We start from the raw sequence: 19,832 nt of genomic DNA, 5'->3' as shown, positions 1-19,832 counted from the left end.
GCCGCGAATCGTTTTCCGTACGGAAAATGGCGCCGGCAGGAGATCGACTGCAGGAGGTCGTTCAGCCGGGGTCCGGAACCCCCGCTGAATGACCTCCTGCAGTCGATCTCCTGCCGGCGCCATTTTCCGTACGGAAAATGATTCGCGGCAGGAGATCGCTCCCGGACCCCCACTGGACCCCCAGGGACTTTTGGCCAGCTTGGGGGGGCCTCCTGACCCCCACAAGACTTGCCAAAAGTCCAGCGGGGGTCCGGAACGACCTCCTGCAGTCGAATCGTGTTGGTCTATGGCCGCCGCCATTTTGCGCCGCCATTTTGCAAAATGGCGGCGCAGAATGGCGCCGGCTGAAGACAACACGATTCAATTGCAGGAGACCGTTCCGGACCGCCGCTGGACCCCCAGGTAATTTAAGGCATTTGGGGGGGGGTTCGGGATTTAATTTAAAGGGTCGGGGTGGGTTTTAGGGTGTTTTAGTGTGCCGGTTTTCCTGCCCTCCCCCTTCCCCCGATTTAGCTACGGACCGCCGCTGGACCCCCAGGTAATTTAAGGCATTTGGGGGGGTTCGGGAGGGTGGGGGATTTAATTTAAAGGGTCGGGGGTGGGTTTTAGGGTGTTTTAGTGTGCCGGTTTTCCTGCCCTCCCCCTTCCCCCGATTTAGCTACGGACCGCCGCTGGACCCCCAGGTAATTTAAGGCATTTGGGGGGGGGGGGGTTCGGGAGGGGGGGGGATTTAATTTAAAGGGTCGGGGGTGGGTTTTAGGGGGTTTTAGTGTGCCGGTTCACGATTTTAACGATTTTCACGATACTCTAAACACCCAAACGGCGACGATACGATTCCCTCCCCCTCCCAGCCGAAATCGATCGTTAAGACGATCGAAGACACGATTCACATCTCTACCACCGGGTATTTAAGCCTCCACTCTGCTCAGAACAAACGAGTTAGGAAAGACTTCGATTTAGCTACTCTGACCGCTTCTAAGCTGCACACTTAAGACTCCTCGCTACCCTCTGGGGTATTCGCTCCTGAAGAAGTTCTAGGCACCCGCTCCTTGGGGCCTCTCGCTTCCAACTAACCCTTCGGGGTCTACTTCTACTAACTGAGACAACCGCTCCTTGGGGGTCTTTTCTTATCTTACAGGATCAGCTGCGCTTCCTGGTACTCACTCCTCGAGAGCCTATCCAGCTCAGTGGTATCCTGCATCACGGACCGCTGGTCCCACCTTTACCAACCACCAGGAGGATTCCTGCACTACTCTTCAGTATCACTATGATCCAGTTCTCCATTTCCACCCACCGGGTTCGGGTTATCCCGCTCTGCGGAACACTACCAACCTTGTACATCTGGGTGAGACTTTCCATCTGAGGCTGTCTGAAAGTATTGGCACCTTGCTGGACTTCAGTGCCATCTCTTCCTGCATTGCTACCATCTATCTACAGCAGTGCAATAAAGCTTTCCATCTCCAGTGTCTGCTTTCTATCACTGTGGTTCCCCACGGGGCCCCTCCCCATGGGAGGAATCATCTCCACAGCGACTAAGAGTCCACACTATGCCTCAAACCCAACAACATTTCTGTCTATCCAGTGAGGACTCAGCTAAAAGTTGAGTTTTCTGTACATTCTGTTGTTGCACATCATCCAAAGTCATCCTTAGTTTTACGCACACTCAAAGTACACCCATCTCTTTTTACATTATTCTGATGATTTGATTAACAATTTAAATATTCTTTATATCTCTTGTATATCTAAAACCTTAATCAACCAAATGTTAATATAAGATACTGCAACAGAAACAAAACAAATGACTGCTTCAAACCCAATTTTATCTGTCTCACTGTCTTTCCTCAGGTTATTCTTTCTAAGAAAAGAGAAAAAGTAAGTACAATTTTACTATCTAAGGAGGGAAAATAAAGAATTGGTTATAAATAAAATCTAACCAGGTGCTTACCAGTTGTCACACACAGAAATCTGCCAGTTTGCTGTTGATCTGCCTGGGGTGTAGGGGTGTTCTATGTTCCACTCCTGATCCACAGTCATTCCTGCTGACAATTGGTAGCTGGTTGCAAATTTGCCTTCAAATTACCTGGTACCTGGCATCCAAGACAAACAAATGTTCCAGCTAGCATGGTTACCATTACAATTTTCTCCATGATTTAGGACTTGGCATGAAAGAAACACTTCTTTTGCTTCCCCTGGGGAGCCTATCCCAGAGCATCATGCTTTCCCATCTGCTCTGTGATTGGTTCAAGAAAGCAGCTTATTGCACTCCTTAATAATTTGCATCTGAACTATTCTAATGACATACAAGTCGAGTTATAACTATGGTGGGGTAACAGGGCCAGCCACCCACAATGACAGTCCAAAAGGCTATTGAAAGGGAAGGAATAAAAACAAAATGTAAATTAATCCAAAGTAAGTTGGAATCAAATACTTAACTTTTCCAGTAGGAACTGCTTCTTGGTCACACCTATTCTGAAACTTTCACTTTAAAGCTTATGATATAATTTATTGTGAATTTCCCATGTAAACCTACCCACTAATTTGTTTCAAAATCTTCTGTTATAATCACTCTATGCTTTGTATAATAAAACCACAAAAGTCACATCTCTATATTTTTCCTTTGAAAAGTTCATCAGATGCTAACAATAACAAAGCCATTGAAACAATTTCTTTGCCATCCTGGTGGAACAAGATATGGTGGAGAATGGGTCTGTCTCCTTACATAGCACTGCAATTCCTGCTGTCATCCAGCTTCTTGTACTAACTGGTGGCATTTGCTAACTATACTGAAAAGGCCTTTTGTTGCTTCCGATTGATGACAGCATATGTACTATGAGGAGCGGGGCGATACTAGTGGTGTGCCATACCGGTTATTTTCAACATTTTTATAATCAATATTCTAGAAAGACTGTCAAGAAAGGTTTGTCTTTTTGGTTTGGATGATACTAAAATCTGCAACAGGGTAGACACCTAGGAAGGTGTGCAGAACATGAGGAGGGATCTATAGAAGCTTGAAGATTGTTGTAGAGTCTGGGAGCTAAGATTTAATACTAAAAAATACAGGGTCATGCATTCGGGCTAAAAAATCCAAAGGAGCGGTACAGTATATGGAGTAAAATTCTTCTAAGCATTGAAACAAGAGTGGAATCTGGGGGTGATATCTGATGATCTGAAGGTTGCCAAAAAGATGGAAGAGGTGACAGAAAAAGCCAGAAAGATTCTTAGGGACACAAGAAGAGGAAAGGCCAGGAGAAAAATTAATTAATTTAATTTAATTAAATTAAATTAAATTAATTAATTAAATTAAATTAAATTAAATTAAATTAAATTAAATTAAATTAATTAATTTAATTTAATTAAAGATTAATGTAATCTGTCAAATTTAAATGTAACTGGTTTGTTATAATGTAAACCGGAGTGAAGGCAACTCTGCTATACCTCGGTATATAAAAAACGCTAAATAAATAAAAAATAAATAAAAAAAAGAGGTGATAGTGCCTTGTACAAGTCCGTGATGAGACTTCATTATATAATTCTGGAGACAGCACCTTCATAAGGATGTAAATTGGATAGAGTTGGTCCAGAGGTTAGCTGCTACAATTGCTCAGTGGTGTTTATTGTAAAGTGTATAGGGATAGACTTAAAGATCTAAACATGTATACCTGGTCCCTAGAAGAAAGACAGGATAGGGAAGTATGCTAGGTACATTTAAATGTACAGGAGGTGGATCTTTTTTAATGGAAAGGAGGCTCAGGAACAAGGGCATTGAATGAGAGTGAACGGGAGTAGAGTCAAGAGTAGTCTTAGGACATATTTCTTTACAGAAAGAGTGGTGGATGCATGGAACTGCCCCCCAGGGGAGGTGGTGGAGACTAGGACAGTATTTGAATTCAACAATGCATGAGACAAACACAGGGGATCTCTGAAGGAGTGGCAGGGATTATAGAGCTGAGCAGTTAGTATGGATGGGCAGACAAAATGGGTTGTATGATCTTGTTCTGCCACCATGTTTCAATGTTTCTAACAGTTTTCTCTACATAAGGTGAACACCCCCCCCCCCCCCCCCCCCCCCCACTGTGTAGCCAGTTTTGCAACAGTGAAACATGTTCCTTGCCAGCCTCTAATATGGTGACCAGTATGTTACCTTCACCAACTGTATTGAAAGTTTTGCTAATTTAACTCTATCATGCATAATTTAGGGTTTCAAGTTCAGCTATGTATTTTTCCCTACGATAAGAAGTGTGTGTGTGTGGAGCTCTTTTATTTGCTTTATCTTGTAACACACACAAGATTGAGTACATGTAATGCTTCACCGGCTGCAGGAAACCCCTGTGGCAGGCCTCACAGCAGCTGAGATGCCACCAGTACCCTTCCTGACACCATGAGAAAGGCCACTGCCACCTAGGCCACACTGCTGTGCCAGCCTCCTTAGGCGTGCATTATCTGTGGTCTCTTAAAAGGCCCGAGGTGGGAAAGCCAACACAGTGCCTCCAGATGCCTACAGGCACCGGGTATATAAGCTCTGGCTCAGCACTCAACCAGTGCCTCAATAACAGGTCCTCCTGCAGCCTTGCAGTGAGTATTGCTTTCCATGTGCTTCGTCTCCTTGTTTCTGTGCCTGCCTTGCTCCTTGCCCTGCTTGTTGTTTTCATTGCCTTGTTCTACCTAGCCCTGCTGGTTTCTGCCTTGTCGGTCTGCTGTGCCTCATCTGTCTTGTCCACCCATCTCTGTCTGATTCCTGGAACTGACCTCTGCTAGGGACATGGACTACTCTTCTGACTGCCGCCTGCTCTGACCTTAGCTTGCACTCAGACACTGACTGCTCTCTGCCTGTCCCAACCTCGGCCTCGGCCCACATACTAATTGCTTGCTGCCTGCCCTGACCTTGGCTTGGAGTCAGATACTGTTGCTTGCTGCCTGCCCTGACCTCTGCCTAAGTCTTGACGCCAGCTGACTGCTCCTTTTAGGACTAATACCTAAGCCCTGCTGGCCCCTGGAACCCAAGGGTTTGACCAAAGACATAGTTGGAAGACTAAAAAGGAAAACACCTTGCATGGGCACAATACTAACACCAATACAAAATAACTCAAACATGGAAGGATATAAAACATTATATTGGGCTTGATTCAACCCTTGTGCTTTTAGACTCTGAAGAAATATTATCTCTAGATATTAAGGTTTTTGCCAAATAGTAACCATCACATTTTTCAGTGGAAAGAAAGTTCTAGAACAGGGGTAGGCAACTCTGGGCCTTGAGTGCCACAAACAAGTCTGGGTTTCCGCATATCCCCAATGACTATACATGAGATATATTTGTACGCACTGCCTCCATTATATACAAATATATCTACTCCTGTTCTACTTCATGCCTACTTCTGATCTAGAAATCAAATCAAAAGATTCACCTCACCCCAAATGGAACTTTACAATACTCTTTTGGCTGACTCTTTATTTGAAAGTAGGAGGTGGTAGTTTCATATTTGGTCATTATTGGTACCATTCGGGTTACCTTGACTGCTTTATTATAATCATGCCACCAACCAACCATAATTTTGTAACAGTCCATAGAGTATTGATATTATCTTTGATTTTTTAATTTTAAAATGTTTTATTGCATATAAAAATCATTCAAATTTGACCTTTTTCAAAAAACTTTTTTCTTGTTCTCAAAACAAATTGTAAGTTCTCATCACTAAACAATCCCAAAGTATTTCAACATCGCAATAATTTCTTTGTTGGTAATTTCACTTCAAAAAACAACTTCTCATCCCCACGTGGCCATGTTTCAAAGTGAGTCATTCTTCAGGGGATCCATGTTCACTGTTCTAGTTCATGATATGAGAGTGCAATAAGGTATTTGCAAACTATGCCAGAAATCCCCCAGCAAGAAGCTAGGGCAAGTTCATATGTGTGCACCCAGTTCAAGGAGCATCTAGCGGTCATAGAATGAATATGGTCTCTGGAGGCTAGAGTGGCAGAACCAGAAGAGCTGAGGCAGACAAACAGGTGTACAGAGGATGGACATAGTACAGTGGACCCACTTCTATTCTGGCAGTCCTTGTGCTGCTTTGGAAGAGCAATTTCACCTCAAATGAAAGCATAAACTTGGAAAGGCAGGAAGTGATTCTATAGTTGGGACCTGCCTTCAAAGCAATGTCATCTCCCGCATCGAGGATGCATCTCCAGGAGTGTGTGTTCAAGAAGACAGGAACAGGATTGCAGTTTTTATTGGTGATTCGATCATCAGGAAGGTAAATACATGGGTGGCCAGTGGCCATGATGGTCACTTGGTAATTTGCCTGCTTGGTGCAAATGTAGTGGATCTCATGCGTGAATGTTGGGGAGAAGCTGGCTATCAAGGAACATGTGCGAACCATGACATAGGAAAATTCAGAAGGGAAGTTCTGGAGAACAAATGTAGGCTTCTGAATAGAAGATCATAATCCAGAACTTCCATGTTTACATGCTCAGAAATGCTCCTATTTCCATGTACAGGACCCTAGAGGTACCACTGAAGAGGCTTACCAACGTGTAATTTTATCCTCTCCTTTGTGTAAACCTTAGAGTGAACTGTTGGGAAGCTTTGTACTCATTATTTCTGTGGAATCCTAGGTGTAATAAATCACTATTGAGGAGGTTCCTGGATAGTACCTAAAAGCTCAAGTTTAGTGGAGGCTGTAAATCAATATTGCATTCATTGGGAAAATTGCAGACCACACTTTATTCACAATTTCTACTAGAGAGTGCTGGGACTTGTATAGTTGTAATCTGCTTCCACCAACTAGGCATGTATTTTCACCATGGCTCCTGTTGTACTGGCTGAGGCCAGCTTTGGGGACTGAAGCCCTGCCCATTTCCCATTGTCATATCTGGGGATGGACCTTCATAGCTGAGTCTGATGCCAGTGGCAGGCCATTACCAAAGGGAGCAGCCCCTTTCAAGAGTGTCTGAGAAAACGTTAAGATTGTACCTGGCATTTTCCTAATTTAATAATGTGCTAGCTTGCAGGGAATACTTTTGAGGTGATCTGCAACAGGCATGATCCTCTGCAATCTAAGGCTTATCGTAAGAGGTATCTACAGGCTGTTGCCATATTAAAGGCCTCATCATAGTGGCTTTTTCTGCCTTGCCTATTAGGCTGCTTAATTTCAGATCAGTTCTGAAATTTCTGATTCAGAGTCTAATTGAGGATTTTAAATTGAGAATATTATGATTTATAGAAACTTGGGCAAAGGAGAGGGATATGATGACCAGGTCTCAAGCTTATCCAGTAGGTTTATACATTGCAAGGTCTTAAAAGGTTACACAGGGTTAGGGAATGGAGTATCCATTATTTTCCATAATCTACTGGAGGAAGAATAAGCGGGGAGTATGCAACCATTACCCTAAGTGACTTCTTCTCCAGGGCTGTCATTCAAACATTCTTTTGAATGAAGATCTTGGAGAAGGCTGCTGGTTGCCTATAGAGTGCCACAACTCTTCAAAATTTGTCAGAATTTGTTGTAGGAAAAAGATTGCATGTTGCAATTTGATTTTAGTTAGTGATTTTAATGTACATGGAGATGCTCCATCAGCTGGGATGGAGATTGATTTCTTGTAAACATGAAGGATCTAGATGTATTCCAATTAGTACAATTTCACACCCCTATGTGGGGGACATAACCTCAATTTAGATTTTAGATATGAAGATTTTTGTTAATAACTGTATTATTTGTGATCCTGTGTTTTGAATGGATCATAGATCATAGATCAGAAGTCAATGACTTCTGGAGCAGAGTCATTTTTGCAAAGTGAGGAATATGCATGATCTTACAGGCATGGAGGTCTTTGGGGAGGTGGATTTATCTGAATTTGATCCAATGGTAGATTTGGTTAACCTCCAGGTTAAAGTTTGGATTGTTGAACTGCAGATGTTTTGACTACCTTAACACATGAGTCATCCAAAATTAGGCTATTTAAGTCAGTTCTATGGTTTACATCTGCTTAAGCACCAGGTTAGGCAATTTGAACATCAACAGCAGAAGAGACCAAATGCCCAGAATGTGCAATTCTGTAAAGTGCAGATTAAGGAGTATATGGCAGCAATCAGACAGGCTAAAATACATTATCTTATTAAGCAGCTAGCTGAGTCACATAATAGGCTCAAGAAACTGTTTCAAATTCTTCAAGGGCTTGCCTCCCCATGAGGCCAATTAAACAATTATATACTTTTGGGCCCTATGGCCACTGACTTGGCTCTTCTGAGGAATTCATTACCAGCTGCAAGCCCAAAATCTATGCCCTTAGACGTGAAAGAGGGTGGGATGGAGGTTCTAGTGAGCCTGATGGATCCCAGAGATTCTCCTGGTTTGGCTTTCTTTAGACCTATCACTGGGGGGAATTGGATTGTTTGGAAGAGAATGAAGGCCACCACATACTAACTGTACCTTTTACCATCCAGATTTTATCAAAGACAACACAGAACTGATTGCTCCTTGGCTAGATAACATTGAGAATGCCTCATTAGCCAGTAGTTATGTTCTACCATTCATCCCTGAAATCATCCATGGTCAAACCCTTATTAAAGAAACAAGGGTCTGATCCAAGAGTGCTCGATCATTTCTGCCTAATCTCTAACATCTCCATTTTTAGGGAAGATTGTAGAGAAGATAGTTTACAATTAATTGCAGCAATTTTTTGATGAGGCTGACATTTTGCATGATAGCCAGTTTGGGTTGCATGAAAGCCAGTTTGGGTTTCATATAGGCCATGGAACAGAAACTGTTTTTGTGGCCATATGGATGGGGAATTAAATTCTTATCCTCTTGGACTTGTCCACAGCTTTCAACACCATCAATCATAGAAACCTTCTATGAAGCCTTTTGGAAGCAGATATTTCCAGACTGCCTAGGATTGGTTTGCATCTTTTTTGGTGGCTAGAAACAGAAAGTTTCTTTGGGAAAAGACTGTTATCCACTCAATTCAGTAGGATGTGGAGTGCCACAGGGTTCTGTACTCTCCCTGATCCTATTTAATGTGTATCTTCATCGCTTGTAGATGTCATCTAAAAATTTAATATTGATTGATTTTTATTTATTCAGTTGTGTATGAGGATGGACAAGGGCATCGGAGCGGCCTCGGAGGGAACTTTCCTTCCGCCTCCCCCCACCTTCCCCTCCCTTCCCCTACCTAACCCACCCCCCAGCCCTATCTAAACCCCCCCTACCTCTTGTTGTACAAGTTACGCCTGCCCGAAGCAGGCCTAACTTGCGCATGCCGGGCTGGCCGCCGGTGGGGGATTCCCAGGCCCGGGAGCCGTTTCGGAGGCCTCGGCCACGCCCCCGAAATGCCCCCAGGCCGGAACCATGCCCGCAGCCCCGCCCCCAAATTGCGCGCCGCCGCAACATGCTCCCTGACATGCCACCCCCCCCCCCCCCAGGAAAGCCCCGGGACTTACGCGCATCCTGGGGTTTGCGTGCGCCGCCGAGCCTACTCAACATAGGCTCGGCGCATGCAGGGGATACTTCGGCCAGGTTTTCGGGGGGTACGCGTGTACCCCTTTGAAAATCTGGCCCTTAGAATGTAGCAATTGAATCAGCTTTGATTTTATATATATATATAGCAGTTCTTATATATGTGCTATGATTACGTTAAATAAGTACTCAACTTTGGGCAAAGAAGATGTTTTTCTGTTCTCAATGCATAACTGTTTTCTCGCTGTGAGATATAAATATTAACGAGCTCAGTAAATGCACTGTGTGTTAAAACATTTTTTTTCTCATGTTCATGGTACATTAGCATAATCTTTAATGCCTCGTAAATATGCAATGCCATTCCCATACATACTGCAAGTGTTTCAATATAATTAACAAATGTGTTCTGCTCATCAGTGATAAAAACATTTTTTTTCACACAAACCCTTTTATTATTTATCATATTATTTATTTAATTTTTATTCTTCACACAATTGTACACTTATTCATATTTATTCACGTTTTATATAATATACTCTAAGTAACACACAACGTGTATTATGAACATAATTTATTGATTTTTTAATCATAAGCATTAATTATTCTTGTCGCGGTATATGACCATTGCATCTTTCAAATCTAGGGGCTAATAGACGCAATGTATTCACAAGAATATGATTCACTGTATAAGTGACAAGGTCAGTCTACATACAAGCACAATTAAGTTGTTTTGAATATATTTTTTATTACTGATAATTAATATTGAAATTATTCATTATTTTTATTTATGCACATTTTTATAGATTTAATACTTTTGCGGATTACATAGACAAAAATAAAATTGAAAACCAAGCGTACGGCTTGTTTTACCATCACGAGTCCATGAATGAATATCTAAGGTAAAAAATCTTTTCAGTAAATTTTATTGAAAATTGTATTATTACTCAAAACCAACATTGTTTCCATAAGTTAAATGTTATTTGATTCTGTTGGACAAGGGATAAACCGTGAAGATTTTTAATATTGTTTTATCCTATATGTCACCATTTTAGGATGCTGTTAATCAACAAAAAATAATTAAAAAAAAAATTTTTAAGTTTAAAAAAGTTCTTAACTTTTAGTTTTGTATTTATGTTTATTGAAACAATGTTTTATATGATTTGATTTTAGCCCCTGAGGCAGCCGTTGTGAGAACGGTGAAACTCGGCCAGAGTTGGGCTGTAGTATTCTTATATGCTCCACTTCAATAAAGGAACTGAAAAAGACAGAGGCATCTATCTTCTTTGTATTTCCTAACGGCTTTTATAGATCACCTACCTTTGTGCTTCTTGGGACCCAGAAATTATACACTAGCAGAATATTTCACCTCTGTCACGCATGCAGAATACAGACAAACCCTCACCGAACACAGAATAAAAAAGATCATAAAATATAAACAGAAACGTGTAGACAAAAACTGAATTGGAATCCGCAACAAGCCAGACTCTATGCATTGCAATATTGGAAAAACATAAACATCATCATGCCACGTAAAACATCAAACTATAAAATTTAAAACATCATGATAGTAAATCCATACTTATAAAATGAATAAATATTTCAAGAAAGAATATCCAATAATTAAAAATTCATCAACAAATGTTAAAATTTCCTTAAATTATAATATTTCAAAGCAGGAAACACATCAAATAACACAATAATTAAAACAAATAAGGATTTAAAAATTCCCCCAATCTCCATACCTGGGAACTTTTGATTTCCAGTCATCTTGAGATTGTCATGGATTAATTGTTTGGGGGGGGGGGGGGGGAGGTGAGGAGATGTAAACTTTCCCCTCACTCATATTCGCACACTCTCCAACACATACACATGTTCATCTACTCACACATACTCTCACACATTCTTTCTCTCCCTTATGTTGGCTCTTACACACACAAACACATGCTTACTCTCACATATACATACACACATAAACAGATGTTCTCTCCCCTTCCCCCCTCCCTAGAACATAGAGGCTGCAACCTCCTGCTTGGGCCTGCATAGCATCCATTAGCAGGTCAGCCTTCTATTTGGGGAGAAGAATTACACCAAAGAAATAGTAATGAGTTCAATTAGACTTCAGGATATCAATGGACTCACAAGTTTCATTGGTATTGGGATCATCTTTTTGTGCCTTGCACTTGGTCCACAGATTGTGCCCATTACAGGGGAAGAAAGATTTTGGTATCTGTGATTCATGCTCTGATTTTTGATAGGATTAATTACTGCAACTCTTTATCAGGTGCTACCATCAAAAAGTCTGAGGAGAGTTCAGCTCTTCCAAAACGCTGCTGCCAGACAGCTGATTGGCACAAAAAACATAGATCACATTTCACCAATTTTGAAAGAGCTTCATTTGCTGTCAGTAGAATGGCAGATAAATTTCAAAATTCTGTCCTTGGTGTTCAAATGTTTGTATTCTAATAGGCCCCATTATTTAAAGGAGTTGCTGGTTTATTATATGCCAAAAAGTATATTGAGGTCATCCCAAAAAGCTCTACTATCAGTTCCAGCTCTGGGGAGGAGGAAACAGATTCAGACAAGGCATAGGGCTTTCAGTTTCTTTGCTCTGACTCTGTGAAATGCTGTTCTTTTGGAACTGCTCCTACAGTCAAACTATTTCAGCTTCTGAAAACACATAAAGACTTAGTTGTTTGTTCACGCTTTGGTTACAGCAAGCATATTGCTTTCTGCTGTGTGTTTCTGGATTGGTATGGATTCTAGCTGTAATTTGAAAGAAGCTGTGAGGTCATGTTTTATGGTTTAGATGTCTTATAATTGTGCAGGTTATTATGCATAGATTGTTTTGTATCTATTAATTGAATTAATCTATTTTTGTGATTGTACTGTTAGATGTCTTTGTTAGATTTGTCTTTGTTAGATTTGTGATTGTACTGTTAGATTTGTCTCTGATGACTGTGTTCAGTCCAGGCACTGCAGATATAGGCGCAGAGCAGGTCTCACCCGATGCTGGGAAGTGAGGGGTCTGTTAGTGGTCCGCGGAGCCGGGTAACCTGAGAACCCGGTCACAGGGGATGAAGCCAGCAATGACAGATCTGGTAGTGGTCCGCGGAATGGGGTATCCCGAGAATCTGGTCAGTGATGAGACAAGGTAGAGAGACTGAAGAATGAGGTACTCACAAGGCTGGTAATGCTGTCAAGGATAGGGCTTCCATAGTAGTGAAGGAAGAGAGGCAGACCGAAGCGCTGGTGCCGAGGTCATGAGGAGCAGATAGCCCAGGAAGAAGTCAGGAGCGGCAAGGCTCTCGTGGAGCGAGTACCTAGGCATCCTTCTATGCAGGGTAACCTGGAGAGGAGATAGAAGCGAAGCAAGGCCCCCGAGAGGCGGGTACCTTGAGCGTCTTTGCTGACCGAGAAACCCCGGAGGGTAGGTAGGAGTGGCAGGGCCCCTGAGGAGCGGGTACCCAGAGCTTCCTGGAATCAGCGTCACCCTGAAGGGTCGTAGGAGAAGGTACTCATTGCGAGCGTCTCAGAAGCGGTCGAAATTAGCTGGACCGGAATCCTTGCTAACTCGTAGCAATGTTGGAATTCGGAGGCTAAGTACCCGTCATGCAGTGGGGATGCCCCCGAGGTTCCCACCATGATGTATTCAAAAGCGAGGGCAGCACGCGCTTGCCCTAGGAGGCCTCAGTGACAACATGGCAAACGCAATCGCCCATGCCAGTCCGGAGATGCCGGAGAGCTGAGGCGGAGGCAGCCATCTTGTCCACAGGAGAGGGGAGAGAGAGAAAAAAAAGAGGTGAGACACAGAGGGCGCAGCCGTCTGAGACTGACAGACGCAACACAGTTGTGAGGGTTAAAAGTCTGTATAAGGCACGGATATTGTTTAAAAATATCTTAAAAGCCCAGATAAAATATATTCCACAAGTTAGAGAGTCAAAAGAAGATCAAACAATTTGAACAACACCAGGATTTTATGGAGAATGGGGGTATTTTTAAGATTTAATTATGTTTTTGCAAGAAGGTAGCACTGAGATACTTTTGATCTCTCTGCTGGACTCCCTGTAGTTAAAGTTCGATAAGGAGAGTGTTATTTTGGATATTTCATCATGTTGGATCATCTTAGGGCCCAGGGGTTGGGTCGCCAGATTGAACCATGGTTTCAGTCCTTTCTAACAGGTCATTGGACCCCAGGTGAACCTTTCTAACAGGTTCAACTAGGGACCCAATGTTCTTCCTGGAAAACCATCTCTACGAAGATTTGTTTGGCTTTATTGCTAGATCTTTTTAAAAAATGTTTCCACTCATTGTCTCTCTGTTGGCCTCTTTACGTGTACTATATATTATTTATGCTGATGATATCCAGCTTTTTTTTCCCTTTAAATCATGAAGATCCTCCCTCACCCTTGCTTTAGTCTTAGAGGCTGACTGTGCTTCTGCAGTGTAGATTGAAAGGGAAAAAATAGTTTAACATTGAATCTACGAAAAACTGAAGCTTTTCAGATTAGTCATTCACCTATGTCCCCTTGGACAGCTGTCTTTAAGGGTGGATGATTTTCCCGTTTTCACCAAAGTCCACAATTTGGGACTTTTTTCTGATCAAAAGCTTTCCATGAAAATCCAAATTAAGGACCACAGCCTTTTTAAAATTAAAAGAGATTAGACATATGAAGCCTTTTCTAGCGTCACTGGATTTTTACAACCATTGTCCAAGCACTTACTATTTATTCATTTATCTATTTTATTTGTTGCATTTCTAAGCCACATCATCCAAGCAAATGATCAGTGTGGAGTACATATTTACAAACATAGGACCTTATTTTCCAAGGCTATCGCAGGCTTACGCTAACAGCGCAAGCCTGCGATAGCTAGCGAAAGTAGCGCACGCCTGCGCTACCTACATCGAGGCGGAGTCGGCCCTGGAAGAGGAGGAGTCGGGGCATCACCGGGGCCAACTCTGCGATGACGGTGCGGACAGCGAAAAGGTAAGGGCCTTTTCGCTGCCTATTTCGCGCCCAATAACTACACCTTCTATGGTGGAGTTATTGGGTGCAATGCCGGCAGCGCAGGACCGCCCCCCTCCCCCCGTTTCGGCCCCCCGCCCCTCATTACCGCATTTTTCTAAAGTATCGCAGACCTGCAATACTTTAGAAAATGAGGCCCATAATAAACTTCAAAACAAAACAACATAAAATCATTTATCATATATCTGCTTAAAAAGATAAGCCTTCAAATGCCTTCTAAAAAATGTAAATTCTTTCTCTTCTGCAATCCTGTATCTAAGGCATTCCCCAACTTTGGGCCTATAAATGAGAATAGCCTATTTTGAACTTCTTGATAAGCAAAGAGGATGATAATCAAAAGCCATTTAGATGGATAATTGAAAAGTTATCCATCTAAATGGCTAGCTGGTTATATTTAAAGCTATACGTGGACAGTTAACTCTGGTCACGCCATGCGCGCATGTTATAAAATCGGGTGTACATTTGTGTGCGCCGGGTAGCACGCACAATTGTACCCTGCGCGTGTATGAATAAAATTCTACCCTATATATTTTTAGAACTAGTGGGTTAGAAATGCTCAACATAAATAAATGGTTACATGATGCTGTTAAAGAAACTATTAAAGCCAAAAAAGCATCTTTTATGTAACCTAGACGTTACGGTAGTGAGCCCTTGTGCTGTGGCATGGTTGGCGCAGCCTAGCAGGCAAACCTACTAGGTCCATGCCAACAGCTGGCAGACATGCCCTGACTGGGACTTAACAGAAATTTCACTTGTATCAGCCCTGTGCACCACAAGTTGAGTCCGTCAGAGCCAGGGACTGGCAAGATTTACGTGAGTGGCTAGAGAATCCAGGTGCGGGCTCTAGTCAGGGCTGGCAGTGTGCAGAGAATATCAGGGTCAAAACCAAGGGTCAGTGCAGGTGGCAGTACCAAGAGAAGCAGGCCAAGACTGATTGGAACAAGCAGGGGAAAGGTAATGAGGGACTGGGCCATGTGAGAAGGGCAAGGAAAGGCAAGGCTTCGGGAACCAAGACAAAGCAGGCAGACAGGACAAGACAAGACTGAGAGACAACAAGGCAGGCAAGGAACAGCAAGACTAGGCACAGGAGAAGCAACATGCATTGCAGGCAAAGCACAGCAGGGGACCTGTTGCTGAGGTGCAGGTTGGAAGCGCAGAAGAATGAGTAGGCATGAACAGTAGACTGCAGGGCTGACAGCATGCATCAAGAGATAAATAAAAAAAACAAACACATGCATGCTAACCTTCCCCATGGAAGTCCTGCCACTACTTTTACTAACAGCACCTGTGCCGAATTTCACCAGCCAGCACTGTGAGCAGCAGATGAGGTACAGCTGCCCCAGGGATTCTCAGCATGTACATGCTCCTTTAACGTCCCTTTGGTGCAGGCTGTTGGCCCTGCAGTTTGCTGTTGGAATGTATGCAGCCAGGCCTCTCACTACCATTGCTGTTTCTGACCTACAGGGGCAGATCCTTGTGCCGGGCCATTATCATTACTGCTGTGGGAGCAAAGGGAATGATTTTTTTGCTTGTTTTTTAATAAGGAGAACATCATTCCCCTCTATTACCCCTTCAGTTTGGGCCATGGAAACAATCTCTGCCACATGCCATACAAAATTCACTGTTTATGATTTCTCATAGCTAGGGCCTGTGCTAGCATTTTTGCTGTCCTATGTGAAAAACTGCTGTGCTGCCGCCCTCCCCATTTCTTTTTTTGTTTTTAACACAAAATTTTTGTTTTCCCCAATAACCAAATGTTATGACCGTTGGTCGCAGACGGCTGCGACTACTCACATCCTGCACCATCTTACTTCCCTCTCTGGGCCTGCTCGCGGTGCAGGCTAGTCTCCACCCCCAGGTTCCCCATGGCTCCTCATGGCGGCAGAGACGCCGCCACCACCCACATCGACTCTGGGCCTTCCTAGGCGCACGCGCAACCGGGCCCTCCTTTGAAGCTTCTTCGGCAGGAACCTCGGGGGTGGCCCTGATTGATGATGTCATTGGATCAAGGTACTTAAGCTCCACCTTTGCCCTCAGCTAGCCAACTTGGCAACGAATTCCATTACGTCTCTACAAGCTCCTGCCTCCATGTTCATGTGACTACGCTATCGGACTCTTTGGACTTTGGACTCTGCCTGGTACCCGCTCCTCGGGGGCCAGTGTGTGCACTCTACGAGGACTTGGTCTCCTGGCCTCCCCCGCTCCTCGGGCTGGCCCTGCGCCCTCCTGAAGTCCTACCTTGCAGGCTTCCCGCTCCTCGGGGCTGCCCCTGGAACACCTTTATCACTTGGGAGTTCTATCTCAGTGCTTCCACGCTCCTCGGGGCTGTGCCAGCGTGCTATACAGAGACCGCGCTTCCCTGCTTCTTGGGGCAGTGCTTCCGTGCTATACAGAGACTCTCAGTTCTTCCCGCTCCTCAGGGTTGAGCACACGGAATCATTCTCGCTTTTATAATCATATCAAACAACTCCTAATTTTTATCCTTGGTCTCACAATTCCAAATCATTAAATATTTGAGCATGCTACACCAATACCTCTTAATCCAGATGTAACCTCAGTTTTTGAAGTCTTCACTCCTATAGAAATAACCACCAGTTCTTATTTACTTAACCCTATTCTGTAGACGTAAACTTTTCATGAAGACTGTAATCTGTAAGCACCTGTATTTATTATAAGAATTTGTATTTACTATTTATATTTATTATTTAGCTATTAACATTGTTCTGTTACCACTTGGTACTATTTCTCTCCTTTACCTCAAACTCTAAGTTCCTACTAAGTTAGCCATGTTATTTATACCCAATCGTTGGATGTAATTGTATATTTGTTTAATTGTTCAATCTGTTTGATGTAATTTTCTGTTCCTTGTTCTGTGTAAACCGAAGTGGTATGCACTAGTGCATGAACTCCGGTATAAAAAAGCCTTTAAATAAATAAATAAATAAATAAATAAATAAATAAATAGTGTTGCATCCGTCGGTCTCAGACGGCTTCAACCTCTTTGCCTCACCTTTCTTCCTTCTCTCTCCTCAAGCCTTGGGAAGATGGCTGCTGCCGCGTCTTCATGCCACTCTCTCCGGCGTCCCTGGATGAGCATCGGTGACGGTGTTCACCATGTTTTCCTGAGGGCTTCCTAGGATGCGGGCGCGCACGCCACCCATGTCTATATCCACGTCATGGCGGCCACCCGGGGGCGTCCCCTCCGAGTGACATCATCACTTCCTGGTATTTAGCCTGCCCTGCTTTTGCTAACAAACCAAGTTAGCAAGGATTGGATTGGAATGCCTCCGGTCTAAGCTGCTCTGTCACTTCCAGCAGAAACAGGAAGCTCTTTCTGCCCTTTGGAGTATTCTCTCTAACCTGGGTACCTGCTCCTCGGGGGCCCTTCTTATCTATTTCAGTTACCTATCCTGGGACATCGGGTACTCTCTCCTCGAGGGCCTGCTCTCCCTAATCTGGTGCCTGCCATTGATCAACTTCTGCCTGACTGGACCTTCACTACAGCTTCAGCGTCAGTGAGTACTAACCCTCTCAGTCTGTCATCAACTTCAATGCTCCACTCTACATCCGGGACATGTTCCTGCTATGCCGCGCTGCCTACCATTCCTCGAAGTGAGAGACTGTCTCCTCTGCTGAGGATTCCTGGACTGCTTCACTGGGCTATCTTCACTGCTGCCCGCTTCCCGGGCAGAGCCATCAAGCTGTATAATAAAACCATCTTCTCTGTGTTTGCGTGTATAGTGTCTAGCCTAGTACTGCAGTTCCTCTCGGGGCTCCTCCCCATGGGAGTGGTCATCACCGCAGTACCCAAGAATCCACTCCAACACCTCAAAACCATAACAGATTGCTAACTCCATGGATTCTGCTCAGTTCACCGCTTTACAGGCCATTCCGGGCCTGGCCCAGCGAATCTCCGAACAACAGAATTCGTTGGACAACTTGACTGTTGCCTTTAATCAGTTACACGCCCAGATGAATTCACCGACTGCCGCAGGTAAAGAAGTTACACCGCCAGAAGTGACGGTCAAGACTACAGTACCTCTATCTGCTCCAACATGCTTCGCGGGTGAAGTTTGGAAATGTAGAGGATTTATTAATCAATGTTGCATGCGCTTTTCTCTGCAACCTAACCATTTCCCTACAGCGTGTGCCAAGACCACTTATATCCTTTTGTATTTGGACGGAAGAGCGCTGGCTTGGGCCTCACCGCTGTGGGAGTGTAATGACCCTATCCTGAATGACCTTGCCGGGTTTCTTAAACTGTTTAAATCAGTATTTGAGGACCCTGCCTGGTACTCGACAGCAGGATCAGCTTTGGTTCATCTAAAACAAGGTAACAAACCTTTACCAGACTTCGCCATTGAATTCAAGATGTTGGCTTCTGAATTACATTGGAACCATAGGTGCTTGAAAACCCTATTTTTTGAAGGCCTGAACTCCTGGTTGAAGGATGAACTGGTGACTCGTGAGATGCCTGAGACCTTAGCTGAACTTATGAAGTTGGCAGCAAAGATTGACCGCAGTTTTTTAATGTCCTCTGCCAATTCTCTAGGCGTTACAGGGGATTGGGGATTATGAATCAGGGGATTATCTACTTGGATCTCATTTAATTTCACTATCCCCTTAATCTCGTAACTTGGTTCTTTATGAAGGAATGATCCCTTGTGATCGGGTTCTTGTGCGTTCCCTTCTTGTGCTTCCAGACTTTGATATAATGGAGCACTTGGTTTTGCACTATATAAAGGCCTATACCCGGCAGGGATGGGCATTTCCCAGTCACTCTCCTTGCCGGACTCTCTCAGTGGACATGTTATTACATAAGGCGGCGGGTTGGACTGAGGATCTACTAATTGATCTCCAAAATCATCTTTTTGCAACCCTTGGTGGTCCTGCGCTACTTCAGGTTTTGTCTTGTCTCCCTTTTTTAGTTCTAGATCAGCATAATATAAATCTCCTGTTACTGAAAAGAGAGTCCAAACATGTAAATGTTTCTCCAAACTAACCTTATTCTTTTTCCTGACTTGTAGAAAATGTTTGAGTGGATATAATCGGCTAGGCTGTAAAGAGCCCTCTAAAGGCCAAGACAGAAAAGAGTCCTTAGCTGCATATTTTACCCATTTGTCATGTAACTTTTTTATAACTTCCTTTTGAAATGGGAATAGTGCAGTAACATATTGGAGTGCCGTACTGTTTTGTTCACTATCAATATATAAGGTAGTATGCTGGGGGATCTGCTTCAGGGTTATGGCGTTAAGCTCACTATTCCCTATCGCTGTCATTTTAAAGCTGATCCCTTTCTTCTTGATTACGCGGCGTAGGTTGCCACGTACAAAATATCCAACAAATAAGCAGAGCACAA

At 43.5% G+C, this 19,832-nt stretch overlaps 1 protein-coding gene across 8 annotated transcripts in view; it reads right to left on the bottom strand.

Annotated features, from left to right (window-relative positions):
* LOC115087047 (interaptin-like) overlaps positions 1–19,832 on the bottom strand; it is a 179,879-nt gene that overhangs the window by 114,718 nt on the left and 45,329 nt on the right. For all 8 annotated transcript variants that reach the window (XR_003855412.1, XR_003855411.1, XR_003855410.1 and 5 more), the window contains exon 2: positions 1,946–2,087. The gene's annotated coding sequence lies outside the window, so the exon portion shown is untranslated. The remainder of the gene's footprint in view (positions 1–1,945; positions 2,088–19,832) is intronic.

The sequence above is a fragment of the Rhinatrema bivittatum genome, chromosome 3, assembly GCF_901001135.1.
Source record: "Rhinatrema bivittatum chromosome 3, aRhiBiv1.1, whole genome shotgun sequence".
NCBI classification, from domain to species: domain Eukaryota; kingdom Metazoa; phylum Chordata; class Amphibia; order Gymnophiona; family Rhinatrematidae; genus Rhinatrema; species Rhinatrema bivittatum.
This window is presented reverse-complemented; position numbering and strand designations above follow the sequence as displayed.